The sequence below is a fragment of the Blennius ocellaris genome, assembly GCF_963422515.1.
Source record: "Blennius ocellaris genome assembly, chromosome: 7".
Classification (NCBI taxonomy): Eukaryota; Metazoa; Chordata; class Actinopteri; order Blenniiformes; family Blenniidae; genus Blennius; species Blennius ocellaris.
This window is the reverse complement of record NC_137656.1, coordinates 17,914,640-17,942,006: the sequence shown is the minus strand read 5'-3', so window position 1 is coordinate 17,942,006 and position 27,367 is coordinate 17,914,640. Positions and strand designations below refer to the sequence as shown.

General features: G+C 42.0%; 1 protein-coding gene across 7 annotated transcripts in view; it reads left to right on the top strand.

Annotated features, from left to right (window-relative positions):
* Positions 1–3,162: 3,162 nt before the first annotated feature.
* The window catches only part of mef2cb (myocyte enhancer factor 2cb), a 71,303-nt gene continuing 47,098 nt past the window's right edge, over positions 3,163–27,367 (top strand). For 6 of the 7 annotated variants that reach the window (XM_080499325.1, XM_080499324.1, XM_080499323.1 and 3 more), the window contains exons 1-2: positions 3,163–3,414; positions 10,318–10,449. The gene's annotated coding sequence lies outside the window, so the exon portion shown is untranslated. Of the gene's footprint in view, positions 3,415–10,317; positions 10,450–12,352; positions 12,677–27,367 lie in introns of those variants that run through there. The other variant, XM_080499320.1, reaches the window with a different exon arrangement.

Here is a 27,367-nt window from a genome sequence, read left to right as displayed (position 1 = left end):
GTTTCAGAGGAAACACAATCGGGACAATGTTTTGGAACATGGCTGTGAAATCTGAGGTCTTGTGTTGGAAAGTGAGAAGGGTCCACAGACAGAAATTGCCTCGTGTCCCAAATTTCACATCTGCCGTCTCACTGCGCCACACAGCGTGACTGCCACAGCTACTAACAACCAATAGAAACGAAGCAGGAAAGGACGTGACGATCAAGGCAAGTCGCAGATTACCGAACTGGCAAAACGTCGGACCACGCACACATTCTCTATCCAGCCAGCCTTTCGTGTTTGTCGTACACTTACTCCATTCTCTGTTAACATTTATGTAGTTCCTGGAGGAGCTGGTTGTATGTGTCGATGGCGTACAGGATATCGTCGTCCGTGTGTTCTTGCATGTTGAAGTACGTCTGGTTCAGAGGAAAGCAACATCTTGCAATCAAGCTTGCTGTCATTCCACTGTATATGAAATCCAAGTCAGTGAAGCAGCTAATCAACTTATAAGACTGCGAGTATTACACAGTCTGTCGGAGCCTTCAAACACTTTGAGGCTGCTGAAGGAATGAAAATGCACAACATAAGTGGCACATTTAGCAAATATCTAGTCCATAGAATAATAACTTTATTTGTATGGCCCTTTTCTAAACAGATAGTTACAAAGTGCTTTTTGCATTAAAACTCACAATGAAATTGACAATAATAAAATAGAGATCAGAAAAACAGCAACAAAAGAACTTCAGTTTCTAAAAGCCAAATGATAAAAATGGGTTTTCAGACTTGTCTTTAAACAGGATAGTGAGTTTGCCTGTCTGAGCTCCTCTGGCAGGGAATTCCAGAGCCGACAGAATACACCAAAAAGAGAGCCTGTTCAGGACTGTATGCATTTTAATTTGTATTCTAAAGAGTGTTTTACAACAGCAAAAAAAAAACCCACTGTGGTTGTTTTGAGCGTCCTGTCAGCAACGAGTTACAATAACATGGAGGTGGCACAGACTTAACTTGTGGCAGAAAATGCAACTCGACAATTCATTGGGATGATTTTTGGCTTTCGCCAAGCTTTTTTACCCAGGGTAATCAAAAGTAAACTTCAAAAAGTTGTTTCTCACAGTTGTTCAAGTCTGACATGTGTTGACACTTCCTCTCACGGTTATTATGACTTAATTATGCGACTGTTGTTTTTACTGTGTGATGAACGTGACTTTAAAAAGAGTGAAATGCAAAAACCTCAAAAAGAAGCTCAATGATTTTTCTCTTTCAAAATACTTTAAGAGCCGTGTGTGAAAACACTTTGGAAGTAAGATGGAAGGTGGCTCCGTATTTCTGTCCCTGCGAACCAGACTGTATGTGGACTGGCGAGTGCTGGTTTGATTAGGACAGGATGTACTCTCAAAATATAGAGACTGTACGGCCGCCTTATTGGTTCCTGTGGTTGTCAGTGTGCCACAAACTGCCACGCTGTTCTGTTTTTCCTCTCTTTGACCCTGCCGCACTCATAAAAACACAGCCAGGCTTTGGTCCTCCGCGTAGCCTCTCCCCACTTCCATTAGCTGGGAGATTGAGCTGAAATGCCCTCTCACCAGGCCCCTTTCTAACAAAATGGTGTCTTTGGGAGAAATACACAACCCAATGCAATACTGGCATACCGTCCCTCATGTAGGTATGTCATAATTAAATTAACCCATACCGGCATCCATTCGACCACTCTGCACCCCGATTCCCACTTAAAAAGATTACTGGATTCCTGTCCATGAGGTCATATCACAATTACCAGGCAGGGCAGACACCGATCGCTCAATGTATAGGGGCACAGGTAGTCATGGTGACAGAAATTACCCCAAAATAAACAGATTAGTTTATTATCTGTGCCCAGAAACATGTAAACAATACAACTAGATCAATGCAAAATATATTTTGCTGTCAGCAGTGTGAACACCTATCATCCAGGGAACACCTCTGCTTTATCTCCTCTCGCACTGGATCCACTCTTTTGGAGGTATTCTGGGAAAATACCAATCTATATTGCTCTCATCTTTCCTTCACATCATCAATCTTCCACATTAGGAAAAAGGTTGATTTAAGAAGGGATAAATAAAACATTAATTTGGGTGCATCGCCCTGAGTCATTATCGACATTAGATTTTGGCATTAGGTGTTAAGGGCATGACTGGAAAACATTTAATAAAATTACAATTACCCTTTGCCACCCCCACAAAAGTCTGCCAATGCACAGTCACTGAAGATTTTACAATTTGAGCTTGATGGTTCTTACGCTCTTTAATGTATACACTTAATCTATCATTTAGAAGGAAAATGGCTCATGGTGCAGATGCCAGCAGTTAAGGGAAACTTTTTCTTTTGGATAGAGATGCATGATTTTTATCAAAAGTCATTTCCTGACTGTTGTCCAGGCAGATTTGTTTCATAGATATACTTGGTTAAACGAGCTTATAATTACCAAATTATAGGTGTATACCACTGCACCTGGTATTTTCACATTTGCTATCAATGTTGCCTGTTTTCTTCCAGTGGCTAATTCATTTATGATTCACATAGATGATATCAGTTGTGGTTAAGAAAAGGCTAAAAGTATTTCACATTAATGTTTTCTTTCTATTCTTTTTCTTAAATATGGTGTTATAGCTGCAAGATCCAAGATCATCAAATTAGGGACATGAAATCATTTCAAAGGAGCTCTCAGATAAAGGTCCCACTCAAAACTCTACAGTGTCACTTTTGGGGAAAGAAAATTCAAAGAAGTTTGTGTGAATTCTGTTGTTACTTATTTGGGTTTTTTCAAATGTGCACAGCTAATCTAAGGAGTGTTGTCTGCAAAGTTTGGAGTTGCAGATGTGTAAAGGCGCAAAAAACAAAAAGAGGAGGGGGGGGGGGGGGTCGCAGTCTTATTTTGCCCCTGTGAAGATGGCAGCATTCTTAGAGGGGCACATATGCCGGTGCTGACAAAGGTCTGGCGCGCGTGTGTGTGTATGTGTATTTGTGTGTGTGTGTGTGTGTGTGTGCGTGCGTGTGTGGATCAGTGATGTGGGGGTGACACTGATCCCTCACAAGGCTAAATTTACCCAGGAGTGATAGGGACAGGTGGATTCAGCTGGGCCGGGGGGGGGGGGCAGCGGTGGTGGGGGTGGTTGGAAGGCACCAGTCCTGTTTTCAGTTCAGAAGAAGATCGGGGGCAAAGACACAACCCAAATCGGGGTGTTTCTATTCAAAGCCAGCTGGTCTGGCTTAATTACATGCAGGACATTTATTTTAAGCAGTTTGTTGGTCTTTATTTATTTTCTTTTTTTGTCAAATCATTTTGTTTTTCTCTCTTTTGAAACAATTTTTTTTTTTTTTTAATATTCAATTGAGCTGGGCCTCAGCTGGTGCTGCAGGGTGTAACTTCCTGGGGAAGCAGAGAAAAAGGCACGGGTGAGTTTTCACAGTACACCTTTTTCCTTCCTTTCCCCCCCCTTCTCGTCTGAATCTGGTTCTGTCAGTGGTAAACCTGCGTCTGTCAGGATTTCAAACCTTACTTAGCGCAGCGGGTCATGACATGTTTAATAGATTAAAGTCATAATTTTGAGATTTAAGTTGATTCAATTTGAGCCGTTCTGAAATGTATTTTCAACCGCTTTTACCTAATTGTTTAATCAAAGCTTTGCAGATTTTTTTTTTTAAATTTTTTTTTTTATATCATGTCTTTGTCGTGTATCCCAACAGAGAAATTACCATACTCATAAAGAGCGAAAAGATACTCTTTATTGCAGTTTACTTTGAGTTTATTTCCCCCATTTTGACAAAGTAGGAAGACAGTGGAGAACCTCTCGCAGAGCTGAAGGAGGAATCAGGTCCCAGCTGTTGCCAGTCACCTCCGTCGAGCTCTCGGGGAAACGCTGATTTAACTCCTGAAACTGCAAGAGTTTAATTTTAAGAGCCTACGTTTTTATTCCTCTAAGGCCAGACAAATGGCTTAAGTCACTTGAGTGGAACTTTATGTCGTGTTGTTTTTCTGTTTCTACTTCTTCACAGTCAGTTTGGGTTACTGGCACTTTTAAGGGTAATTGCTCAGAACATCTCTATGCACAATCTGGAATTATCAGTGAGGGAAGCGAGCATGGCCTTAGCGTGCTGTTCGCATCAGAAATGACTCATCCCCTCAAGGTAGCTACCTAAGTGGCAAACGCATTTAAGTCACAATGTGTGTCATGCAGTTTGCCGTTTAGGTAAGACATACAGGGAAAACTTTTGAAACAAAGACGAAACTTCTGTCAGCTTACAAGAACAGTCAGAGTTATTCTTAACTTAATGGGTTTACAGGAGACTTGATAAAGGTCTTTACTGTAGGGCATTCATCCCAAAACAGCCCAATGGAATTGCATACCAAAGAAATGACTTTATTTATATTTTAATGAGAAATAAATGACTGTTTTATCTGGGTTTTTGTTTTTTTTTTCAACATTTTATATAGTAAGTGAGTTAATAGTATGCCTTTTTAAATTTCTTCACAATTTCATTTTATTTTGGGAATCTGTTCCAAAAGCAATGAAAGCACATGATAAATAAATGTAGTTTTCTCCTTATTTTACTGTAACCATCCATTTCAAAGTGAAATACAGCTGAACAGACACAAAATGAAATGAGATATGGTGCATTAAAGGCTCCACATGAACTCACTCACTTTCTTTTTATCATTGAAACAGAGAGAGTTGCTGGCCTTGTGGCCATATGGCCTTAGCTTCAGTCCAGTTTACAGGAACAGTTCAGTCCTCACACAGTGGCTTTTCCGCCTCTGAACTCCACGGCTTTGATGGTCAGCCGAGTTGAGGAAATGCGTTGTTTTCTTTCTCCGTAGGGTGGTGAGCGCGCTTACGCAGTTGCCTCTCGGCTTTTGAAATTCACCTCATCCTGTCTTTTCAACTTTGAACTCTGCGATTAGTTTCACTGTTGTTTTCTGTTGCTTACTGTGACGTGCACACTTTCAACATTTAATGTCATTTCATAATACAAAATGTTGATTTGAGCTTGATTGTAGATTTCTGGTTTCTGGTTGTTTCCAATTGTTTTGTGCTTAAGGGAGTGTAATACAATCCAGATATGCTTTTTGAGGTCTCCACTGTTGTTTGTGTTTGAATTAAGTGGAAGGTTAAGAAACAGCGTAGAAGTAATTTGCCGATGTGATGTTATTCAGTCGTGGCTGCAGACAGAATGCATGGGAGTAGTTAGTTTCCATGGTTATTTGGTGGGCACCACTGATCCCGGCGCTCTTATGTTACTGAAACTATGTTACTGTAGAAAGTGCATTTCATTTTTTAAACAAATTATAACTGAACCAAGACCAATTACACATATGGGAGTAGTTTAAACTGCGATGGCATGGAAAGCACAAGTATCTCAGTTCTTTAATGGCTTACAGTAACAGTATCGTAAATTTTCTCTTCGTTTTGCTTTTCACTCCCTTCTCATCTTTATTATTTAATTCTGGAAGATTTCCAGCAGCAGTCCATCCTCCTGTATGAAAACTCTTTTTCCTCCTACCCCCCTGAGCACTTCTGAGGCCAGAAAACAGTATGACGCTCTGCCGCCACGATACAACGCTTGTGCGGCGGTGCCGCCTAAATCTACAAAACACGAGCGCTGGCACTCGGCAGCTCTTTTGATCTGCAGCTAATCTCAGTTGCCTGCCTCCCCTCTGATCATGTCTGAATAAGAATGAGTCGGGGGGGTGATCCTGGAGGCACAAAGAGCTTTAGACGCCGCTGTTCGTCTGCCAAGCTCCGGCATGTAGCGCGGGCCGGCGCCTATGGTCGCTCGGCCTCGCTATCACACATCTGAGCCGGGGAATCCTCATTTAGACACACATCGTATTCCACTCCACTTACTTTTCTTCACAGCGAGATGCTATCAGCTGCTTGTTGAGAGTGTGGGAGAAGTTGCACAGCCATGCTGAGTGATCTTTAATCGTCGAGAGAATTGGCTCGGGTCAACAGCTGCAGGAGGGACTTCTGCTGCGTAATGGTTGCCATAGGAATTCGAAACAGTGATGACTGAGGGGTTGAGAAAAAATTTAATCTGAACCTTGGCGTTGACAGATCCTACATGAAACAATCATGACTGTGGTGTAAAGAAAACCCATCTCCAGGTGAAAATAAATGACTGTGCCAAATCTAAGTCCACCATGTTGCTTCGTCACCTCCAATCGTACAATCACAGACTTTTTCTCAGGTGAGCTTAAACATTCCAAGCATTCAAACAAGCCACGGCTGTTATCATTTTCTCCTCAGTGCTCCATAAGAAGAAAAAGAAGAAAAAAAAAACCCAACACAGTGCTGTGGTTCAAACTTACACTGTAAATGTAGGTAATTCAGGCTTGTAATTTTTTCTTTCTTTCATGTTTCCAATGGAACCTGCTCAGATGTGGGATCTGCTCCATTGTTGCATATTTACAGCTTGTGCAACACTTTGGTAAACACTGGTGGACACCTTTGTGATCCGACACACGCACGCAAGCGCGCGCACACACACGCACACACACACACACACACACACACACACACACACACACACACACACACCCACACACACACACACACACACACACACACACACACACACACGCACACAAAAACGACAACAACAAAAATCAACACTGGCATCTTCTCTCCCATTAAGGGCATAATTAGAGAAAGGGCAACGAGAACAATGAAATAACTGTGCCTGTGTTGGAGCAGTTTGTGGGGAATTACTTTCCAACCATTGAAAAGGAGAAAAAAAAAATCATTAGCAGAAAGTGAGATCCATTTTTGCCCCGCTTTTAAAGCAATCTATTAGAGACAAAGGGAACTTTGAGACAGAAAACAAGACACATGAGGAAAAGGGGGGGGAAGATAAAAAAAAAAAATGTTTATGTCATGGTTAGAACAAACATTTTTAAAAATAAATATATTGATATTTCCTTAAAATAAAGTGTCACAGTGACATCCAGCAAATAAACTGTGCAAGATTAAATAATACCAGTTAAACATTTTTTTGGGGGGGAGGGTGGGGGTTCTCTGTTTAAGCCATGTGATGAACCACTTGCCTGGTGCAGAACTCCCCTACAGGCAGCACTCTTCATTGCATGTCTGTATACAATTGTTTTTTTTTTTTCTTTCCTCTCTCGATGTGGCAGATGGTACTCTGATTGCACCTGCCATGTATGCTTGTATAAAATACATGACATTAAAATTTGATTACGAATAAAACCTGTAGCAAGTGTCAATCTGCAAGCAACAAGCTGAAATATTTAAACTCTCAGTTTTTGTTTTTTTCTCCTTGCAAATAATCACATCTTATTGGGTTTTTAATTAGAATTATTCGTTATTTCAGTAATTAAATCCACATGTTTTCTGGCTTTAGAATGAGACATTTGGAAAATGTGTTTTTTGCAACTATGTCTGTGTCTGCGTCTGTAAGCAGCCGTCCACGTGACAGTCGAGAGGAGCAACAGGTCTGATCGGCAGCTCATCCAGAAGCGCTGCGTCCCAGCCAGTCAGTGCAGTCGCAGGACCATGGGGCTTTTCCTATGATGTAACCGGAGCATCAGGCAGAACAAAAGGAGAGCTTGTTGTTCAGCTTGTGCTTCATCCATAATGCAGAAAAGGTGTACGCACAGAATACTGTTGGTTAAACACAACACATGCAAATCACCTTGTGCCGTCTCCCAGAGCTATGGTCAGGTTTTGTCATGTGACTTTTGCGGGCTTTCAAACTTTGCTCTCATGATTACATTTAGGTCTGTTTTCACACTGTAAATACAGTGTTGCAGATTATGCCTGCACAATGTGTTCATGGTCTGAAGAAAAACTGTGTTATTGACATTCAAGCTTTGAATTATTTGAAACGTTGCTGATAATAATCAAAGCCCGTAATCCATGGCAAAACTTAAAAAAGAAAAAAAAAACCCATCATGAGTGCATTTTCTTTCTGATCTCTGAAAGCAGCATGTGAGAGCGCAGTTTATTTTGTTTTATCACCTTTGGTAAAGTGAAACAAAAGAGAAAATAAAAACCCTAAACTTAAAATTCAGTGTAATCCCATTCAAGGAAATAGTGATGATATATATACAATTCTGTAATTTTACAAATGCTTGCAAATCTGTATATAATCCCATATAAACTACAATTACTACTACTAATCTACTGTATTTCTTTTATAGGTATAATTCTTAAAGAATATCTAAATCGACAGCTTAATTTTTCAAGGTCTCATCTAAGTATACAAATAAATAGTTCCCTATCATCATGAAATTCTTTGTGTTATATATTTTGTTATATGATGACGTATGATTTGAATTAATTAAATAGGATTTTCTCACCTTTGCAACGGTAATTATAAAGGACGATGAAATTCCTGAGACTATAATTACTGATGATATTGCCCTCTGAGTTTCATTACAAACCTTATTAATAAGGTGCTCAAAATCATGTATAATATAATACTTTGGATGAATGACTCCAAAGCCCAATGCAGATCGGCAGGGAAATGTCTCTCATCTCTCCTTCAAGGTGTAAAATGACTTTTGAAGCAGGTATGTTTTTTTTTCTTTACTCAAGTCCAACAACTCAATGCTGCTGAATTTATTAAAACTTATTATGTTAAATATTTTACATGCCATCCTTTTCATCCACTCAGCCATCGTATTTTAAAGAGAAAACATGTTTTTAGTAAGGACTTCCCAGTGAAATATCAGGCTTCAGTCTAGGCATGCCCTTGAATCAGACACTAAATGTAACACGGAGTGGCGCAGACCTAAAACATGCGATATGCATGTGTAAAAGTGAAATCCATAGATTCCCAGCTGAGCCTGTGAGTTAAATTGGCCTGCAGGTCTTTCTGTGCACCCTGTGAAGTCTTTGCTTGTCACATCACGTTGCGTCAATGTACTGTCAAAATACCAAATGTCTCTCAAATTCATTAGGGAACGTGAGGCAGGCAGACTGACTGAAAGCGGTAAATACCAAATAAAGCTGGGAGCATCCTCACACGTATCCCACGTACAACAAATGCTCGGTGCGTCTCATAGTCCTTCTGTAATAGCTGGCTAATTCTCAGGAGCAGCGAGGCAGAGTGCTTGACAACATCATCTACTGTGACAGGCAGATTGTGTTTTCACGTGAGCATGATCGACAACAGATTGCACCGAGCCCGGGCTGTTCCTGTTTGCCCTGGAAAATGTGTTTGTGTTTATCTTTTTTTTTTGAGAGAGAGAGAGAGAGAGAGAGGGAGAGGCATTCCTTTCTTTCTCCCTGTTACCAAAAACACACACACAAATTCAGGCACTCCGTTCTCCGTGCGTGTGTGTGACACATGCTGTGAAGTGACTGCCAGGAGAGGCTTAAGAAACAATCCAAGCAAGATCAATATCAGCAAACCGCACTTATGTGTTTGACTTAACATCCAGTCGCAGTTTCCCTTCTTCTCTTTTTTATGCACAACCGATGCCAAACCTCACGAAATTTCATTTGTCCAAAAGCCTAAAGTGTGTGTATACACACTCTGACATATTTAAAATTGCATAATTGTTTTGGCAAGCTGGAGAACTGATTTTTCTTTTCCCTCCATCGAAGCTTTGATGAAACTGTCAACTCACCCTTGTGCACACAAGCCTCTGAACACAAGTTCAGGTGGGCCAGTGGCTCATAAGTTGAACTGTAAAATTGTTGGGGAAACTCATAATTTGGTTCATTTTGCTTAATGAAAAATAGTTTGACGTACGGTAACACAAATGTCACAACCTCCTCAGCTTGTTTGCGCACGCTTATTATGTATTGAACTCTAATTTTGTCACATTTAAATACCATACAGTGATACACCTTGAACTACACAATGCAGTGTCGTAATAATCTGACTATAGCTTTGAGTATAGGCTTCCCCATATCTAGAGTTAGCTGCAGATCCCCACTCTGAGGTCTCGAGAGCAAAGTATACAGTCTATCTATACAGTCGAGCCTTCCTACTTTGCATTAAACGTATGAGCACTGAATGAGGCCGTTACGAGCCTTCGCCATAGGTTTATCCCTGCAGACGAGTCAGACATTCATTTATGAATATGCATGAGACCGTGTTTGCCTCGTTTAATGATTTCTCACAATTGTAATGTATTCAATACACTTCCCCCAATTTATTTCTCTGTATTTCATGTGGCTATTAAACACACACACACTGTCTCTCTCTCACACACACACACTCACACACACACGCACCATGTTATGTGCAACAGTAACCGTTTTACCGGCTGTATCCGTCATCTTCTCCTCATGCCTCTCGGCTTTACTTTTCCTCTTTTCCTCCCAGGTGCCAACCAAAGACAACCTTAAGAATTGTGAACACTGAAAGGACCTCTCCAATCAACTCCTGACACACAGCGCAGAAAGTTACAAGACTGGAGGACGAGGAACGACGGCAGTTGAAGGAATATTGAAAGTGGTATGTACAACCCCTTAAGCATCGGTTGCAATCCATACATGCAGTTATTGATTTCTACACACAAAGACGTCTGAAAGAAGAAGAAGAAGAAGAAAAAAAAGGTCTTTGGAGAGTGTGAAATCTGTGTACTACACCTTTCATACATGCGGAAATCTAATGCCACTGATGTCTGTCATGTTGCATTTATGATCATACTTTACCTTATTGACTGACATGGAGGTCTGGGGACAACAGGAAATGCTATTAAAGATTAAAAGGTCACGTGATGTGAAGGTGGTATCCAGAGTTATCCGATACCGGCGGCTACGGTTACGGGGTGCTATGTCCACCCGTCAGGCAGATTAACCAGCTTGATTTATTTATTAACTGATGTCCCGCCATTTCCTACTTTGACTGACTGACTGATTTACTAGGGAGGGGTTGGGGGGGGTAGTGACTTATGCTTCACAGGTGAACTTCAAAAGAAGAGAAAGATTAGGTTGCCACTCGGTGTCCACTTACACTGTACTGAGTCTGTTATGCAGACCCAAGCTCATGTGTAGGTGAGTATTTCTGCCCAGATACACAAAAAGAGTCATTAAGATATATTTTACCCTCATAATGGATTGCTGTGAATTGTTAAAACTTGGAGAAGAAAATCTACTCCAAAATATAAGGATGATATAATATTGATGTTCTTTCCATGAATGTGCACTCATAAAAACTCAAGAGTGGGACCTGATAGTGCACTGAAGTACAGCAGGCTTCATTCAGGATAGCCATTAAAAATCTTCTAATTGATACGGCAGCCATATTATGTGAGTACAATAGAAGCCTGGTATTACAAGGCCTATCTGGGATACATCTTTGCACAGAAAGCCAGTGCACTGCCTGTCTGTGTCTTATCTGAAGTGGCAAACTTGCTGTTCTAATTGTTATCTTCACACTAATAGAGTGGATGTTTTGAAATCATTTGGTTGGATGGATAAAGGCTTGGTAATTCCCCCATGCTTACTGTCTGTGTCAGGGCTTATCTGGAGGAGATAGCTGGGTCCCAGGGAATGATTGGCGGCGGAAAGTGTCGGAAGTGTCTGAGAAAGAAGGCAGCGTCTGCAGACATATCAAGGAACCGTTATTGTTTTTGAGAATCTATCATGTAATCCAAAGTAAGAATGACTCTTAAAAGTCTACTTTTGTTGAAAGTCGATATCGCTGAAGCATGTTATCTCATGCCTTTCCTTTTTTGGTAAAGATTTCCTTGGGTGGGGTGATTTTTTTATTTGTTCTCATTATCTCTAATTGTCTCAAAAACAAATAACGAAATGATGATTTCAAGAACATCCATTTGAGTTGAGTTTTATGAGTAAAGTTACAATGCGTCTAAATTTGCCCATCAACTTTATGCAACGCGGATTTGATTGTTGCAAAGTGGGTGCTCTCTGTTGGTGTATTACTTAAAGCGCACATCCCTCCATCATCTCTCTGCGAGCAGTTTAATTGCGTGTCCAGTCTATCGGCGCTGACGCGATAATAAAGCATTAAAGAGCCGTGCCTCGTTCATTAAAGTGGAGTTGGGAAACGTGAGACCGCCCCCTTTCAGGAGTCAAAAAAGAAAAAAAAGAAAAGAAAAGGAGACAGAAAAAGAAAAATTGATTATTTCTCCTCGCACCAGCAGAGTGAAGAGAGTTTAGGAGAGAGTAGGAGGAGGAGAGACCTTGATTGTGGGACGGAACTGAAAGTGCGTCTCGAAACATCACTGTCAAGCCCCCGAGACGTCCAGCAGTGTCCCGGCACCACCTCCACCTCCACTGCCGCTCCTCCGAGTCCCTCACCGCTCACCGGCACCGCGCGCGCACACCGAGCGCTGCGTCCTCACCGCCTCGTGAACAGGCACTGTCCGATCAGAGAGAGAGGGAGGGGAGAGAGAGAGAGATAGAGAGAGAGAGAGAGAGAGAGAGAGAGAGAGAGAGAGAGAGAGAGAGAGTAGTTTCCTCTGACATTATAGAGACTCCTACCACGCACTGTAGGTTACTTTTTTTTCCTCCCTCCTCCCGGCGCCGTCTTCTTCTCGCTAAGTTGCGCTCCTGGATTTTAAGTGCGTCTCGACGAACTCCGTCCAGCAGGCGAGCGGCTTTCCCCACCTTCCTGTCAAACGGCCGGACCAAACAACCCGGCAGGCGGACCACTCTCTCTCCTCCTCGCAATTTCTCTGGCTTCCATCCGGACAAAGATTTCACGCGAAATAAAAGTAAGTACCGCACGCGCACCACTTGGCCGACTCACTCGCGCGACATCCACGAGACACGTTGCCATCGTGCGCTCTTTTATTTTTAATCGCGCAGATGGAAACTTGAGGACTCTATTTTGATGCGCGCTGCCTCCCTCCTCTTTACTAAGTCCAGCAACTGCGTTTATTGATCGGCAGTGACCACTTCAGACTTGTGCCGGTGACAAGCGTGTATTATGGCCCAATTACGAGCCGTTTTATAGACTTATTAGGAGAGTGGCGCTTTGGTCTGGTGTTTTCGGTGCTGTTCGACCTTGTGTCGCTTTCTCGTGTCCACATGCAGGCGCACAGAAAGTGTACAGGCTGCCTGCTCTCCTTAACGTAGTGCATCACGTCCTTTGCGCTCTGAGATGTCACATGAAAAGTTGAACTGGCAGTATAAATATCTAGGATTCAAACTGTCTTATATACTTTCGCTCCTCCTTGCGCTTCCGAAATAAACTTTAAAAGCAAAGAAAAATTAAATAAAACCGAAATATGTGTTGACTTAAAACCTACCTGCACAATAGCTGGTCCTTTGTTTTGTGCATCTTTATACCAAAGTAAGGTGAAGTAATAAACTCAGTTTTAATGGGTTTTAAATATGTATAAAGATAACTTTCATAATAATGTCAGGAAGAGCTTATCGGCCATATAAAATATGTTTAAAGGACAATACTGAACAGTGTTACACTTTAAAAATAATATCCAAAAATCTTGACTTCAGTGTGCACACACACACACACAGTAGATACCACTCCAATAGCTTTGTTTTAGTGGATTTTCTACATCTTCTGGCTCACTTATAATTTCTTCATTGAGATTATATGTATTTAGACCGACTTATTAAAGTATTGTGACTATATTAACCAGGTGAGTTTCAGTCTCATGTTGCTCAGTTGAACCTGTTGCAGTAAGACATTTTCAAGACAACATGTAAATTGACTTGTAGCAACTTTCACAAGTTACATTAGCAGAAAAAAAAGAATTATTAGATTTTTACCTAAAGTGTACGTACAGAGACCCATTTGCATTGCATGTGCTGATACATTTATGATAAGTTCACAATTCTAAAGTACAAGAGTACACTTCATTTTATTTCAGGCCGAATGTATAAATGGTGTAGACATTAGGCTCATTCTCATTAAGCGCATCACTATAAAAGTCTAGTTCTACACTCATTCTCTTGTAGATTTCTTATTCTTTTTAACAGCAATTTATTTGAATTGAATTAGATTTATTGTAGAATTTAAAAAAAACTTTTACAAATTGCATTTAAGATTTAGAGATTGATGTGACATAATCACTTCAAAATACAGGTAGGTAAATGACACATTTATAATTCAATCTTCACAAGTATTATTTTTAAGTGGGTAAGTGTTGCTGTCTATTACAGCATGTCAGCCTGAGCATCTCTGCAAAGTGCTTGTGTAGTCATTTACTGCTTGACTGCTTTTTATGGTTAGCCCCATTAACAAAAAAAAAAAATCTTTTGATTTCAAACATATGTGATATTTCAGATACATTTTGAAGATGAAGTAGGGCCCATAACTTAGATCTATTATCTTTTGATAACATTTATTGCAAATTGTTTATTCATTAAAAATTTGAGTGTAATAAATCCCCCCCCCCCCCCCCCCCCCCCCCCAAAAAAAAAAAAAACTTTACACATGGCCTTCCCTCTTCTGACCATCGTCAATGAAGTTGTTCTGTGTGGCCTGTCTGGCCTGTTGCTCTCTTGGGATTTAGCGATAGGTTAATCCGCTCAGAGGAAGGTGAGCACTCGCATGTGGACCCACGATTACACACAGAGGACTCTGTCAGCCAAGCCCTGTAATCTCAGAGACCCTTTACAAACACACACACACACACGCACACACACACACACACACACACACACACACACACACACACACACACACACACACACACACACACACACACACACACACACACACACACACACACACACACACGCACACGCACACACGTTCTGTCTCCCTTCTCTCTCCGTCGGTTCCACACACACACACGTTTGCACACATGCACGCATCAACACCCACACAATCCGGCCTGCGCTGCTTTTGTCTCTCTTATTCTCTTAAGACCTCTTGGTTTTGACAAATCATTTGGGATTTTTGGGGGACCGATTCACAAAACCAACAGTGACAACACACTCTTACCCTTCTCACAGAAAGGGATTAGAAGGTCACGTGTCTCAGTGATTGGCCAGGGCATTGAGCCGATTGTCAGGGCACTTTGCTGTACACCAAGGGCTCAGTAAAGCTTTAGTTAAGTGAAGGGAAGGGACACGTTCTGTTTCATGGTCAGGCTTTTGCCATGTGTTTCCAACTTACTAAGGCAGAATCAGCTTTGGACAGTCTGCTGTTAATATCTTTAATCGTAAACGTCTAATATATTGCCAATAAATGTGTAATTAAATACTTTTAAATGACTTTCATTGAAAGGCGGAGGCAAGTATCACCACAAAAAAGCCAAAATAATTGAGCGTTTTTAAACATGACGAGCTTGCGTGTGTTTAAAAAAAAAGGGGGGGGGGAATTATAATACTGAGTTTCAACTTTCCGAGCTGCACAAGTGACCAGATTCGTGAAAATGTTGACTTTAATGTCAACATCTAATGTATATTTGTATTCAGGCTAATACTAAAAAAAAACACACAAAAAAAAACCTCTCTGCGTTCAACTTTTTATTTCACTAACGATTTAAATATTTTTGAAAGACTTTGCTAAGTTTGCTAAGTTAAGCTCCAGCAAAACATTCATGTGTAAATTGCAGCTTGCCAAGATCTGCAGGTAGATATTGAGCTGTAATTGGAGTTCGTGCCCTTCGGCTCAAACAAGAGGGTAATTTAAGAGCTGTATTTGCCTTTCATATAGATACAATGCCTCAAAAGACAACATGAGGCAAAACATATTGCATCAGTTGCTAAAATATTTGTTTATATTAGTAGATTACTTTTTCCGGCAAGTTTATAGGTGACGAATGAAGGTATTGTTATGTTATGGTGTTCAATCTTTTTACTTTAAGGGAGGAATAGTCGCCGTTTAATGTTTTAATACATTTTACAGTACCAATCAGAAGTGTAGGGCTGAACCTTGCCATGTGTTTATTTACTCGTTTGGAGCAGACCTCACTTTCATTGTTCTAACTGTCGTGCACGTTAGAAATGTTTATCCAAATACATGACTGCCTCAGGACCACTGTCTGTGTATCTTCACAAGAGCGGCAATTACTCATGAAACTTAGGAAAATAATCTAAAGTAAATACCACAGTCCTTGAATGGTTTATGGAGGATCGAATGCACATATTTGAATATGTCCTGGTTTTTGCATAATGATGCAAAGTATTCTTCTGTCTCTATCTAGTAATTAGCAGTGACGTTCAGCAACTTTCTCTGTGCGCTGTAAGTGGAAGGGGGTGTATGGGGTTTGTTCACTGGGGTGTTAAAGATCACAGAGGAATATATCAGCCTTTGATGTTTAATTGTATTGTAAAACACACTTTAGAATATTTCTGCATAAAGTAGACTTCTGGCTGTGCTGTGCTTTGTGTTTGCTGTTTCTTTGTGTGTTTGTCTGTCAGTATTGTGCCGTGTGTCTGGGAGATGTGTGTGTGTGTGTGTGTGTGTGTGTGTGTGTGTGTGTGTGTGTGTGTGTGTGTGTGTGTGTGTGTGTGTGTGTGTGTGTGTGTGTGTGTGTGTGTGTGTGTGTGTGTTGTGCGTCTTCAAGTTTGTGTCCTGTTTCTGTATTTGTGTGTCGGGATGTTTGTGCTTTTGGTTTTTTTCTTTTGTTTTTTTGTTTTTTCTCTGAGTTTTGTGAGGTTGTTGCTGGTGTATATTCAGATGAAAATGCGTGTTTTTCTTTTCCTCCTTTATTCTCACAGTGAAGAGGGTAGGATTTGATGTCTGGGATGATGGAGCAGTCTGGAAAACAGTGTCAATGTGAGGGCTGAAAAGGCAAACTGAGAAGACAGATGCGCGTGAAAACAGAGAAAGACACACGCAGAGAAAACGTAGACCGAAATGTGTTTGAGCTCAGGTTAGTTAAAAGCTCGACAACAGAGCAGTCGGGCTCTTATCGGGCATTCTTTATTAAAAAACGTGATGCTTTTGTGATGTCATGCCGAACACAGTGATCTAGATGAACAGGATGTCCTGCCTTCTTCATCCTGTTTCCTGTTTCCTGCCTGGCCTGTTGGCCATTATTACAGCAGCTGCTTGCTGGGTGGTCTGCGCTCAGCACTGCTGACCACACAATCATATCGTCAGCAGCAGCCCACCTAAAGAGACACCCAAAACACCTCACCATACTTGAGGCCCGCTCTCTGAAATATTTGGACAGGGAGACGGTCCTGGGACGAGAGGAGGCTGGAGGAGTGCAGGGAGTGCAGGACTTCGGTTGATAAGACAAAGAGAAACATTTACATTGGAACAAAGGTTGATTTGGATTTGTTTGTTCAAGCGCTGGATGGTTCAGATCAGGAACCCTCCAATGCTAAAAGGTGAAAATGAAATCTAAATATTAGCGACTTTTTTTTTTTTTTGTGAATCAGTCCTATCAACTTTCCCACCAGACACTGGTTTTAAGTTACCTTCATAACATATTTGAAATATTTCTTTTCGATTACAGCGACATAGACGAAATGCAGCTTTACAGAAAACGCGGGCAACGTCATTAAGACTCACCGAGGGAATTTAGTGAGTTTTAGGAGTTCATTCGAGGAAAGCGTCTTTACTGTTTATGTAATACGGTAGGAATGAACGTTCAAAGGTAGCGACAGCGTGAGTGTTTGGTGTTAAAACACTGTACCTGACCTGTAAATGCTGAGTGTGACTTCTCAGACCCTAATATATTTGCAGATAGATACCCCCTTCCACCAGCTCCCTTTGGTGTGGGACACATTTGGAATACACCCAATGCCAACAAAAAGAAAAGAGGCGTGGAGGAGAGAGTGAGAAAAAAATTTCGTGTTTTTTTTTTTTTTTTTTTTCCTTTCCAGTGGCTGTAATTTATCTTTGTCACAAGCGCAACATAGCCGAGTCATTCTGCAACAGAGTCCAGTGAGACGCACAGAGGTAGCTCTGTGCCTTGGCCTCACACAAGCTCACATCCATCTGAAACTCCTGCTCAGTCGGCTGCCACAATCTGTGCTGCTGCCGCCACTGCTCCCCATCTTCGCTGCTGCTGCTGAGCTTCACATTGCTATCGGGTATTTTTAGCAGATCTTGTGTTCACACTGAATTCAGACGAATAAGGCCTTCTTTTATTATTTTTTTTTCTTCATCCAGTCAGGCTTTTATGTGATGTTGCTTTTTGTAATAAAACAATGTGACACTAAATTACCAACAATAGACAGTGTGATTAATATGTCTGTCTCTCTTTTTCAGCTTTAAGGAACAATATTAGAGTTTTTAATATGATAGTTATTTCTCACCCTCCAGTCTCTGGTGTCTGGGTAATTTCTGTCCAATCAAGAGACACAGCACATTACCCCAAGGAGGGCTGTGTTTTTTTTAAGAATGCTGTAAGCGCTGTCTTAAGTTTTTGTTTTGTTTTGGGTTTTTTTTTTTGAGGGGGGGACATGATAATCCATGTTCAGTGCTTTCCCTATTTTGCCAAGTGCAGCGTTTAACCAGGCGGTGTCCTGCCAAAGTCCACACCGCTGTTTCTTTCCACTGTCATCTGTGCCATTCCCACACCAAAGGCCAGCCTATAAAATAATGTGCAGAAAAGAGCTGTTTTGAACACTGCTGACCAAAAGTAAAGAAAGAGCAGGACACATTAATGAAGAAAAAAAGAACCATGAAAGGAGTTTCATAAGGACATTTTAAGAAATTAATTTTCTTCAGAAACACAGATAAAATTAAAGCACTTTTATAGCATTAAACTCATTAAAATGTACTAAATTGGATACACTTCTTTCTGTTGAACGCTGCACACTATTGAGCACCACTGTCCCACTTATATGTGTAAAGAATAATCCTAAATATGGCTGTATTGATATTTTCAATGGCTCAGGTCCACTGACGGAGGGGAAGTCATGCTCTACTACCGTCTCAACGTTTAGCAGAACTACTTCATCATGTTTTCTATTACTGTCTATATATTGACAATTATTAATTACATAAAAGAGAGAACAAATGTTCCCACTTATGGTCACCTGCTCAATATAAGGTTCATTCACTCCCAATATCACCCGATAATATACAGCAAAGTGCCCTGAGGATGGAGAGCAGTGAAGCAACAGACACACACCCATTTTCTTTCTATGTCAATTTTTTTCTGTACATTTTTTTTTTTTTTCTTCAGCCCAACTCCTTCTGCCCCGTGATGTATGGCTTTTTCCTACAGTGGCTCTTCCAAAGTGCAGCTCGTGATGTCATTAATTTTATTCATACTTTATAGATGCTCTGTCTGGAAAAAAAACGAGAGAAAACGAAGAGGGACGATGTGAGAAGAGAGAGAGAGAGAGAGAGGGGAGGATAGAGAGAATGAGAAGAGGGGGGTAGAAGAGATGGTGTTGCGGAAGGAGATTTTCAGTGCAGTTGCATGTATAATGAATGAGAGGGCACTTTGTTTGAAACTCCAGCCCGGCGCTTCACTTCAAGGTTTGCTGGGCAGAGTGGGGCCTTGTGATCTCACACCAGCCACTCTCTTTATCCTGCCAATAGATGCTTTCACCTGGCACTGTGGTTCGACCCGGTGGAAAAACAAATAACCTTGTGTGTGTGTAAGAGAAACACAGTGTGTGAGAGGAAAGAGAGCAAGAGAGAGAGAGAGAGAGAGAGAGAGAGAGAGAGAGAGAGAGAGAGAGAGAGAGAGAGCAGTGACAATGGAACAAGGGGTTGGGTGGAAAGGGTGAGGAGCGGGTGAGCGAGGGAAGAGGTTGGTTTGTATAACAGCAGCAGTGCAATGACGGCCAGACGATACTGAGGAGAATACTGGCACCTAGCCCACACATCCTAAATAGTGCTCTCTACAGAAATAGCTCAGCCTTGATATTGACTTTTGTCTGCTGTTAATGTGTGTGTGTGTGCACGCGTGCGTGTGTGTGTGTGTCAGCTCAATAGGGGGACATGGTTTTATTCTATAAGGAGGACTTTTCTGTTTGTTTTAAACACATATATTCTGAATATGTTTACGCATGTGTGATGAACCAAGAGGAAAAGAGAGTGATGGCGTCTTTACCATTACGGATAAAAATGGCCTCTGTCTTATTTTTGGCCCGGCGCTGGACTCATGGTATTATAAATAGCAGAGGAAGTGTGGGGGATACCTGTCGTGGCTCCAGCCTCCCTCCAGCAGAGTCCCAGTTCCTCCACGTCACATCCATCCACCGCCGGCCCACTCCGGGCCACGGCAGAGCAGGCCCCTCGGGGGGCCAGCAAACAGGATGGGAGTCAGATTGAGGGTGTGAGAAAATCAGTCTCGGGAGTAAAGCACAAAAGGGCGCGCAGTTTAGCCGGAGAAGACTGAGCTAACACTGTCGGGTTCTGTTAAGCGCAGATTACAGCGTATTTTTCCCTCTTTAGTAACACTGAGCAGAGTACACAGATTTAACAGCATAAGAGAACATCTTGAAAATGTGAGTGGCGATTTTCACCTTTTAGTTTATTAATGTGAGATCACAAAGTGTTTTCTTTTTTTCTTCCCTTACAAAGTTAATTTTTTTTTTATTTCTGTGTCTCCACCAGATGTCATTTAAACATCGCTGTGAGTGTTACCTTGCCAGCGTTGCCCTGGCGAGCCAGCCAGTATTGTTTCTCTGTCATTCAGTTAGCACGTTCTTATGGGACAATCTGGCTGGAAATTTGTGAGTGTAATAAAAGTTTTAGAATGACAGAACACTCAATAAAAAGATGTTAGCGCAGGGAGTAAAATTGAATCATGTTTTACTATCTAACAGTTATTTATGATTGAAAGGGTCAGATTACTCAGGGTCAAACTCGTTTGTAATATTTCAATGACGTGGGTGGATAACAATCTTGTTCTTTTATTTTACTGGGCATCAGACTCCTCAGTCTGACCATTTGATTGTTTGGTTTTGATGCCGTCTCATCACCCTGAGACACTCTCTTATCTTTAATTCCTTTAAATGCATCTGAGGTGCACCACAGCCCAAGATACTGCTCAACCATTAAAAGAGTAACACTCAGCACATTGTTCTACTTTCATAGAGCATAATATAAACCAAAGAGAGCAGGAGCAATCTTATAAAAAATAAAAATAAAAATTGGACTGTCCTTGGTGAACTCTCTTTACACAACAAATGAAAAATTATTTTTTTCAATGTGTCCCCCCACCCCCCCTCCCCGTGAAGGGAATTGGGCTGTCTGTTATTAATGTGCTTTTGACAGCTTAATTTGATAAGCGGACTACTTGTTAAAGAAACCTTGGATTGTTCTCATAGAAAGAACATGTTTTTTTTTCTTCTTCCCCTCGCGTGTTCTTCAAAATGCTGCCGCACAATCTGTCGATGACCCAGTTCTGAGAGATGGTCGAAAACAAGGAAGAGCAATGCAAAATCCACAGGGAGAAGAAAGGAGAGAAGGCAAGAGGGTAGTGGGAGAGAGATGGAGCGAGAGATTGAGCGAGAAAGGAAACTATAAGTAAGAAAGGCACTTGTGGGAAGTTAACTCAAATGATTTTCTTTTCTTCTTTCTCCCTCCCGCCTCCTTCACACTCTCCCTCCTCCTGCACTGAGCAGACTACCTTCTTGGGCTCCTCTTCCCTGTAGCCTAATCGGAAACGCTGGGAACGATAACGGGGATTAGCTTCCACTGCTCGCCAGTTCCCCTTGGTTAAGTACACGTGTAATGAGTTGTTTATTTGGGATAATGCACAGTAGGTGCAGCAGAAGCCCAGAGCTGGCCTCACCTCCCCGCTAACACTGCTTACAAAGCAACACACGCAAGCACGCACTCACTCTCACGCGCACAAACAGCAAATACGTACATGCACTCAAACCTGTAACGCAGCCAAATAATGCAGAAATATACATGCGGCATACGTGGTGTGAACATTGACGTGCGCAGGTATGTGTTCGCATGCACGTTCACACAGTCAGTCCTCCGACAAGTACACCCTCCCATATAAATTCCCACACACAGCTGTGATGCAGGTCACTTGCTTTGGCAAAGCTGCACAGGGGGAGAAGAAGAACTGGCAGTTTGTAGTTAAAGGGTTTGGATGATTGTTGTTTCTCTGTGTGTGTGTGTGTGTGTGTGTGTGTGTGTGTGTGTGTGTGTGTGTGTGTGTGCGTGTGCGTGTGCGTGTGCGTGTGCGTGTGCGTGTGTTCTCAGGCCTTCCTTGGGTCATAAGTTTGGGGGATTTTTCTCAGGGTGAGGAGAACGGGAAATAAATTGAATGATATGAGAAAAATGAAGGGAAGGGACACAGTGTGTTGTGCCCACTAGTGTGTGCATGTGTCCACCGCTCTTGTGTGTGTGCGCACCACGTTTGTGTGTACGTACATGAAGTGGAAAAAGCTGTTGCCTTGTGGAGGAGACGTGCTCTGCTATCATTAGCGGGGGGGGGTTAGGGTAGGAGGGGGGCAGTCGAGGTTATGTGAACGGTGCAGCTGTGCTCGCAGCAGAGGGATTTGAGTAGAGGGGTGGGGGGGTGTGTGTGTGTGCATGTGTGTGTGTGTGCGTGTGTGTGACGTGTTGGGGGGGGGGGGGACTCCAGGCAGCCAGGTCCTTCACTGAACCACCAGCTTGAAAAGCATATGAGCAGAGAAGAGAAGAATTCAGCCCAGCGTCGGGTCTTGCGAACCAAATGCAACTTGCCGCCCTCTGTCCGCCGCTCCTCCACCTCCCTGCTCCCTCACTCCTCCGCTTCAGCCCTTTATTTCCCAAATAGGACAAAAAATAAATAAAGGACGACTGGTGCTCGATGGCAGGGATAACATTGCAAGAGAGAGGAAGAGGAGGAAAAAAGAAAGACATGATTTATATACATTGCAGGGTCTGCTTCTCTGCCAGCCATGTGTGGTTTTACTTTCCATTTTACTCTGAGGTTCAGTCAAAACAACTGAATAATTTCTTCAGTAATATTTCATAATAGTTTATTTTCATGTCATTTATTAGGCTGAAAGAACTCGTCTAATTAGCTCTCTTTTTTTTTGTTCAGGGTATTTCTCTACAGCGTGACTTACAATTTTAAAATCACTCAAATTTGTTCTTAAGCCTCTTCCCCGCCTCTCGTATTTTCCCTCGCTGAAAAAAGTTGAAACCCACGTCGCTAAGGACGGCGAGGCAGACGACGACCCAAACTTGCTTGTCAACCCGTGTGATCACTTTCTGTAGAGAGAGACAAGGCAGAGGTGGCTGAGAGACGACAGAACACAGAATGGCATCGGCATGCACTGCTAATGCATTCAGCCTGCCACCGAATCCAACAACAAGGCAAAATATCACACAACTCACTTCACAAGATGTTCCTACAACAACAACATCAACAATCGCAGACATATAAATGCATGCACTTGCGCAAACAGTCATACAGTCACACACGGGCATGCACACATGCATAAATAACCGCACACAGCATGTTAAAAACCAACCATGAGGAACAAGAATTTGAAAGCAAACAAACAAGTCAGAATGTAAGCAACTTGTCTCAGACTTTGTGACAGAAAAATAAATGAAAAATGAAAACAGCACCTTCTGTTCCATGAGAAAGGGAGCTAAAATGTTGCGCTGTACCAGACATTCACATTTTGTAAGAATGATTTAAAAAAAAAAATATAAAATTAGTTTGTAAAATATGTGACATTACTGGCAGATTTTAGTGTAAGTGTGCGCTACGTCGAGCACAATGGTGAGCGCGGAGCTAAAAATAGAGTGTGGTCAAACAGCAGTAGCGCTTCGGCAGGACGGGTCATCGCTGTGTGACACAGCGGCCTTCACTGTAGCCACATATCGAGAGCAGAGGCACTCTGCCAAAGCTTGTAGATTCGCGGCAGTAATCTAATATTTGTTTGTCTCTATTATTTCACTCTCCCTCTCTTTCTCCTTCCCCCTCGCTTGCTCATGGGGGTTAAGTAACAGTAAGCTTTATCAGATTACTGGGTCTGAGGTCTCTTTCAAACCTCTCTTTGCCATCTTGATGTTGTGCAGCTGTGCAGACTCTTTAATCACAAGCTATCTTTTTTCACTCGCCCTCTCCTCCTCTCCTCCCTTCTTCTCGTCCTCCCTCCTCCCTTAACATATGTTAATTGCCTGCTTTCTGTGACAAATTACGAGCGCTCACTTTGATGAGGTCGGGTTGTGATGGTGCTGGGAGTGGAGTACAGTGGAACTGCCAGACCCTCACCAGTTCCCCCTTAACCACTCCAAAAAGGAGCGCGGCACCCAGCCGATGACTAATGAGAGGCTTGGTCTGGGTCTGGCCTCGCTCGAGCCTTAGTGGGGCCACTCCCCTAAACAGAGGCTGATCTGTAGGTACCGTATGTCGCCACACGCCCTCCACACTCCATACAACCTTTCGCCTCTCGTGTCCCACCACCAGCCCTCCTCGGGGAACTGTAACACGCTGAAAGTATTACTCTGTGCTGAAAAATATGCATAAGATCCCTGTAGGTTCACGGAGATTTTTCTTTATTAACATTAATATATAAGAAGGTTTTATTGACTCACTTTCTTTGTGTTTGAAGGCATCCAAATCACACAGGAATAACATGAACTGTAGACGCTTTGTACGCAACTTGTGTCTAAAGTTAACATTTATGCAAGTGTAGACGTCTGCGGTGAAGATGCAGTGCCTGGAAACATTAAACCAGTCTTGCTTAAACAAATAGTAAAAAGTGGAACAATCTCTGTTTAATGATGCTCAGTGTCAACAGGGAAATAATGCCCACCAATCGGCACAATCAGCTTGTGGTAGAGAAAAAAAACCAAAGCAAAAAACAACCCAAACCTATTGTTTTGTTCCTCAGTCTTTTCTAAAGTGCCGATGGTGGTCGCATGTCATAATGTGACCCTGTGTCGCTTCAATTGCTTTTGAGACCTCTGTCTCTCACTCTCTTAACATCTCTCTCTATTTCTCTGTCACAATCCCTTTCAGTCCCGACTCTATGATCTAGGTTACTTGGTTTCCTAGCAGAGCACAGGGACCAGAGGAAGGGAAAAAAAGAGAGAGAGAAAAAAACAGAAGGTCGAATCTATGAAGGACATCCTTGTTGAAGTATGCAACCTTCTACTTCTCTGCAAATTACCCACACACTGTGCATATGGGCTCAAAGCAGTGCTGTGGCGCTCATTTTAGCTCAGCAAGGCTGCGACCGTGACGTGTAATGCTGCTGAAGTGTCCCAACAACAGGGGGAGGTACCAATAATGTTCCATTAACTTTGCTGCATGCTTGTCATGGTTTTAACTTTAAAAAAAAAAAAAAAGAAAGAAAAACCTGTCACGTAACAGTATCACTGTAGAAATCAAAGTTGCTGATGAAGCGAGACAAGGAAAAAATTGTAAATTCCACAACTTCCTCATTGATCTGCCGGTCTGTACATGCTGACTGAGTTACAACAAACAGTCCCAGAAAGAGAAATCATTTATTTTTAAGTCTTCCCATCAGCAAGGATGCAAAGTAGGTAACAACCCATAAGCAAATGCACATTACCATAGACACCAAGCTGACAGACGCTCGCAGATTGACACCAACACATACGTACGTACTGTATGTACAAGGGTGGCAATGTGAAGCTGGTGGGGGGAAAAAAAAGAAAAATCTGCCCCGCACCTTGTGGTTGTGTGAGGGTTAGCCATGTTAGCATTAGCCTGCAGGGCCTAATTGAGGCCAGGAGGGAGCATTTAATAATTGCTGTCACAAGATCAAATTTAATTCTCCTCTCTTCACAGCCACCACTGCTGTAGGGTAGAGTGAAACAAATTGTCATCAGAGATTTCTAAATGAACAAAGCTTTTAATTAGGGTGATTAGAACACTGTGGCAAAGAGAAAGAGTAAGGGGTTGGGGGGTGTGATGAAATCATCAGTGAATTGTCTTAACCATGATGTCTGGTGTTGATACAGTGTGGGGTGACGAGATGGGGCAGACGACGACTGGGGAGATGCAGCTCTGTGCGCATGAGCGACCTCGTCCCAGAGAAATCACATCCGCTGTTTTCTCAAGTCTACTGTGGTGGAAAACACAAGTGATTGTTATTCAACTGTTGTGCTGTTTACATTTGTTCAGTATTTAAATCTGGAAAAAAAAACACATACAGGTCTCCTCCATCGACCCAAAGTCAAATAAAGTTGTGGTGGCTACAAATTGTAGTGCAACCCCATATATTACTTTGGCAGAAATAAAGACAATTGGATGTTGCTAAAAAAAAAAACCACACACACACTAATTCATTCGGTATCAACAGAAGTGTGATGGACCAAAATTATATATTTATTATAATCAATTTATCATTGAATAAATGTGTTTTGCCTGGTCACAAATGCCCTTAACCCCTAAATCTCCAGGTTGCATCAGGAATGACTTTCTGTGTAAAAAGAAAACAAAAAAAACAAACAAAAAGTGAGCCAAATCAAACATGTAGATGACATGGCCCAAGCTGTGAACTTGCACACATAATTTCATTGACCACCATTTCACTTTATTTACATAATTCCTAAGAAAAGGTGCAGCCAATTCAACAACAGACCGTTGCTTTTCAATCACACACACACACACACACACACACACACACACACACACACACACACACACACACACACACACACACACACACACACACACACACACACACACACACACACACACACACACACACACACACACACACACACACACACACACACACACACATACACCCCCCCCTCTGGAGAACATTGCTAACATCCTGAGACATTGTCATACTCGGCAGAGTACATAATTGGGTGAATATGTCAGTGCTTTGTGTTCTTAGTGACATGACTCCTGGCTGTTCCTGTGGGGGCTGGGTGCGCTCATTGAAGGGTTTGTACTGCAACTCCACTGCATTGACTTATTATTCATTGCATTGTTGCTTGTTTTGTGAACACATAAGCAACACGAGCAGAGAACTGCTCTCTCTGTGTACCGTGAGAGCGTTCAATGTACACGTGTGTGTTAATTCCTCTGCACCTGTACTTTCAGTGTCAGCATTTGGTTACACCTGGGTCCGCTGCTGCACGGGGCCAGATATGAATTTAGGCAGTGGTTTGAACAGACTGAAGAGCAACAGACAGAGATAGGGAGAAGGAGAGCGAGAGAGCTAGAGAGGGGAAGAAGTGAAACAATCTGTGGCCGTGTTGATAGAATTGAACTCATCAAGGTTATTTGTGTTTAAATATCAAATGTCTGCATATGCCCCAAATCAGCAACACCTCCATATACAAACCAACTACAGTATTTCTTTTAACCCCTCCTCATGCCACATTTCACCCTGTTTTTACCTTGTGCTGTATCACCCCTATTAAGATGGGTTTTTTTTCTCTTATCTTTTGTAGCTCATCATCACACTTGAATACATTCATTGCCCCTCTTTTTTCTCTTGCCATGGAAAGAATGAATCCACTAAATAGTGATTCATTCTAGCCTTTCCGGGGCCTCACCAAATTGCGGCTCGTCTTTGCTTCTGCTTTTTTCGTCTCTTCTCCTTTTTGTTTGATACTA